The sequence below is a fragment of the Meles meles genome, chromosome 2 (assembly GCF_922984935.1).
Source record: "Meles meles chromosome 2, mMelMel3.1 paternal haplotype, whole genome shotgun sequence".
Taxonomy (NCBI): Eukaryota; Metazoa; Chordata; class Mammalia; order Carnivora; family Mustelidae; genus Meles; species Meles meles.
In genome coordinates, this window is record NC_060067.1 from 78,942,081 (window position 1) to 78,947,397 (window position 5,317).

Below are 5,317 nucleotides of genomic sequence, written 5' to 3' on the forward strand. Positions count from 1 at the left end.
ATCAAGTTCTACATTGGGCTCCTTGCTCAGTGGAGAGCCCGCTTCTCCCTCTCCCTGCTGCACCCTCTGCTTAGGCTCTCTCTTTCTCTCTGTCAAATAAATACATAAAATCTTTAAAAAGAGGGAAAAGAAACTTCTTACTAGACACATCTCCTGAAGCATGGGAACCAAGAGCAAAAATGAACTATTGGGATTTCATGCACACAAAAACTTCTGCACAGTGAAGGAAACAATCAACAAAACAAAAAGGCAGCCTATGAAATGAGAGAAGATATTTGCAAGTGATATATGTGATAAAGGGTTAGTATCCAAAAAGTAAGAAAGAACTTATCAAACTCAACACCCCAAAAACAAAATCCAGCTAAGAAATGGGCAGAAGACATGAATAGACTTTTTTCCAAAGAAGACATCCTGATGGCCAAAAAACACATGAAAATGTGCTCAACGTCACTCATCATCAGGGATATAGAAATCAAATCCATGATGAGACACCACCTCATACCTGTCAGAATGGCCAAAATTAGCAATACAGGAAATGACAGATTTTGGGAAGGATGTGGAATAAATGGAGCCTCTTACTCTGTTGGCCAGAATGCAAACTGGAGCAGCCACTCTGGAAAACAGTATGGAGGTCCCTCAAAAAGATTAAAATGGAACTACCCTATGACTCAGCAATTGTACTATTAGATATTTACCCAAAGGATACAAAAATACTGATTCAAGGGAGCATGTGCACCCTGATGTTTATAGTAGCATTATCAACAATACCCAAATTATGGAAAGAGCCCAAATATCCAGCAACTGATGGATGGGTGAAGCAGAGGTGGTATATATGTGTGTGTGTGTGTGTATGTGTGTGCACGCACGCACGTGTGTGTGTTTTATATATATGTGTGTGTGTGTGTGTTGTGTGTATGTGTATAATATATATTATATATATGTATAAATAATGGAATTTTATTTAGCTATCTAAAAGAATGAAATCTTACCATTTGCAATAACTTGGATCAAGTTAGAGAGTATTATGCTAAGTGAAATAAGTCAGGCAGAGAAAGATAAACACCATATGATTTTACTCATATGTGGAATTTGAAGACAAAATAGATAAACATAGGATAGGAGGAAAAAAGAGAGGGAAGGAAACAAGAAAGTCAACTATGGACAACAAACAGGGTTGCTGGAGGGGAGGTGGGGAGGCATAAGTTAAATTAGTGATGTATATTAAGGAAGGCACTTGTGTTGCATACTGGGTGTTATATATGACTGAGAAATTATATGTTATTTTAATTATAGCTATGTTATAATTAGAATTCAAATAAATATTAACTAATTAGAATTCAAATAAAACTTTGAAAAATAAAAAAAATTTAAAAAACCATAAACACATGGAAATAAAACAACTTTTTTTTTATTTATTTAGGTTTTTAAAATTAATTAATTTTTTTCCAGAGAGAGACAGAAAACAAGCACAAGTAGTGGGGAGAGACTGAGAGAGTTCTGTGAACAGGGAGTCTGATATGGGACTCAATCCCAGTACTATGGAATCATGACCTGAGCTGAAAGCCATTGCTCAACCTACTGACCCAGCCAGGATCCCAAAACAAGTTATTTCTAAATAATCCACAAGTTAAATAAGAAGTCTCAAAGGAAATTAAAAAAAAAATACATAGAACTGAATGAAAATGAAAGCACAACATATAAAAACTTTTGAGATTCAGCTAAATAATGCTGAAAAGGGTATTGAAAAGCATGGAATTCTTTTTTTTTTTTTAAGATTTTATTTATTTATCAGACAGAGATCACAGTTGGCAGAGGGGCAGGCAGAGAGAGAGAGGAGGAAGCAGGCTCCCTGCTGAGCAGAGAGCCTGATGTGGGGCTCGATCCCAGCACCCTGAGATTATGACCTGAGTCGAAGACAGAGGCTTTAACCCACTGAGCCACCCAGGCACTCTAGCATGAAATTTTTATATTAGAAAAATTGACAGGTCTAAAATCAATAATTTATGTACACACAAATGAATATAGGTAAAATTAGGCAAAGCTAAGTAAGATTTGTGGATTGCATCCATGTCAATATCCTGGTTATAATATTACACTATAGTTTTGCAAAATGTTGGGAAAAACAGAGTGTACAAAGGAGCTCGCTCTGTATTATTTCTTACATCATGTAAATCTGAAATTATCTTTAAGACAGTTAACTCAATGTATTGTTTTATCTGGAGTTGTAGAAAAAACAGTTCTTTTTTGTAACATGAATTCTCATGCGTAATTGCTAAATAGGGAAACATCAGGAATATGCAGAAGTCATATTGTTTTATTCACAATCCTTCCTAAGCGAGAGAAGTTAAAACAATAGAAGTAGAGTTAAAATTTCCAACAGGAAAAGGCAAGTGTGGTTTACTGGAGTTAAACCCAAAGACGGTTATATTTTAACAAAATTAAAAATGAGTATCGGGCCCAGGATTTCTTCCACATAGAGGCAGACTCTCAACCTCATGCGACTCTTGGCCGCTGACAAGGCTGTCCAGCCCACCCTTTGGATGTGAATGGCGGCTTTGCTAATGCAGGGCTCCACTTCTCCTTCTTGCTCACAGTCGCTGAATAGCATTAACGCTAAGGAAACCACTGTCAGGATTTCTAGATTGTGGATATTATGCTTATTTAATATCTCAGGGGTAGCCTCTAACCAGGCTGAACTGCCTAAGTGGTCCAAATTATCTCTCCCAAGACCAATTAGGGACAATGTCTTCTTTCATTCTCAAAAATGTCCTGGTTTAATTGACAAATTATATGGTTACCATATTCATTCCCATGTATTTTTTTATGTAATTTTATAAGATGCGAAATTTGGGAGAGTACATATACTGAGTTATAGCAGGAAAGCTCATAACTACTAAGGAAGTATACTAAACTTTATGTATGTGTATAGGATGGTAACCCTCCACCTGAAAAATAAATGTATTCTTGTTTGCTGTTATATTGGACAATAAGCAATATTAAGTATTAAAAAGGAAAACAGAATTCTCCTCACCCTGATATGAAGGGATATTAGATAATGATTCAAAAATAACCACTTTTGCAATTCAGTATTCAAGCAAGTGAGTTATATAGAAAGTACCAAATCTTTGATAATGAAAACTAAAAAAGCATAACAATTATTTCTATTTCTTATAAATATTTAATATGCAACTTCTCAAGCACAAAACACAATGTCAATCTTATAATCTCATTAGGAGTTAGTACCCTAGCTCCTGTTAGCTGACTGTTTATTTTGTAAAAAAAAAAAAAAAAATTATTGGAACATAGCCATATCCATTTATTCTAGTTTTATCCGCATTTTTTTTTCTCACTATAATGGCAGATAGTTGCAATAGAGATCATATGTTGCCTCCAAAGCCTAAAACGCACATCTGACCATTTAAAGAGAAAGATTGCCTAATTTAGGCTAAAATTCTATGTGAAAGTGAAATGCTCCTGATCTATCATTTTATTTTCTGAAGGCTGCAAAATAGAGGTGTTGAAAGCATGGGATTTTTGATGAACCTCCACTAGAAGCAGCATGGCATGATCTCCATTAACTGCCCAGCTACTGTTCCAGAGACTGGTCAGTGTTTTTAAAAAAATGCCAACCCAGAGTTAGGGTAAGCAATTCATTAAAGAACGTCCAAACTTTCTCATGCAAATGAGGTGGTCTGTCTTTCTTTCCTTTTTTTTTTTTTTTTTTGAAAAGAAAGGTGTTTGATACTTTCATAGCTTTAGAAAAAAAATCAGTTTGTTGGCATGTTCATGTACATGATCTTATCAATATGCTCTCTACAAATAGGAAGACTAAAATCTTAAAAAAAATCGATGTTTGAAAATTAAGAAAAAATCATTCTAGTTGGACAGTTTAGTTTGTATTCTATGTTCATATACAATCTGGATACTGCAAGATAACTTTTTTTTAAGATTTTTCATATTTATTTGACAGAGAGATAGAGAGGGAGAGAGGGAACACAAGCAAAGAGGGAGTGGGAGAGGGAGAAGCAGACTTCCCGCTGAGCAGGGAGCCCCATCCAGCACTAGATCCCATGTTCCGGGGATCACCTGGGGCCTCGAAGCCTGCACCCTGGGATCATGATCTGAGCTGAAGGCAGACACTTAATGACTGAACCACCCAAGCACCCCACAAGATAACTTTTTGAAAATGCTCACATTTCTTTAATCAGTTTTAACAATAGTTGTGGTTAAAAACTAGGTAGAAGTTACTGTACTGATGTTAGTTAAACGTTTATTTTATGTTTTCTAATTATGTGATTAATATGTCAGTTTTATACATTTTTCAAAAATAAAAAGAGAAGGAAAAATAGTACCTTTGCTTATTTCCAGTTGTGCATTTTTAAAGGCTGTGAGATATTTTTTAATCTTTTGCATTCTGATTCTTTTGCACTTCACAGCATAACTAGCAATTTTTAACTTAAAAACTTTTCATAAAAAATCCTTAGTGACAATATAATTCAAAATTATGTGCAGATAAAGAATACTTAATATGTTTTCCATTATTAGATATTTGGTTATTACTAGGTTTTTATTATCCCTATTAATACTACTCACTGCATTCTTAAAGAAGGCATTCAAAAGTTTAAGAACCAATAATTCTTAGTGAATATGATGGAACATGAACAAATTTTTTTTTCTCCACAAATAGTCATTAAAATCACAACAAAAGCAAAAACTTTCTTCAAAATCACAATGCAGTGTACTAAAGATTGTTATTGTATAAGGTGTTAGGTTCTGGAGGGAATGAAAAACTCACTAAACATAGTGACATGACTAAAAATTGTTGGAGGCTATGATTTTGTTCACCTTTCTTCTGAGCAAGTTCAAACAAAGAGAAGGGAGATTTAGTCCATGTTAATGACTGAAAATTTCCACCTTACATAAACAGTAGCAAACACCCATGATATTAGAACTCCTCCTCCCCCATACTCCTTAATCTCATTGCTGTATTGATTTAGCTCAGGCCATTCCTCCTCTTTTGTCCTTCTTTTACTAGTACATCACATGGCCAGTTTTAAAAGGGAATTGGACAGTTAAGACATAAATTTTTACTTTTATGGTAAGAAATAATACTAATTATCCATAATATCTTCCAGAAAATAGAATCAAGATCTAACACACTTTATGAGGCCAACATTATGCTCTTATATTAAAACCAAAGACATTACATGAAAGGAAAATACAGACCAACATCCCTCATGAATCAAAATATAAAAATTTCCTTCGATGTATTAGCAAATTGAAATCAACAATTTCTAAAAAGATTTGTACAATGTGA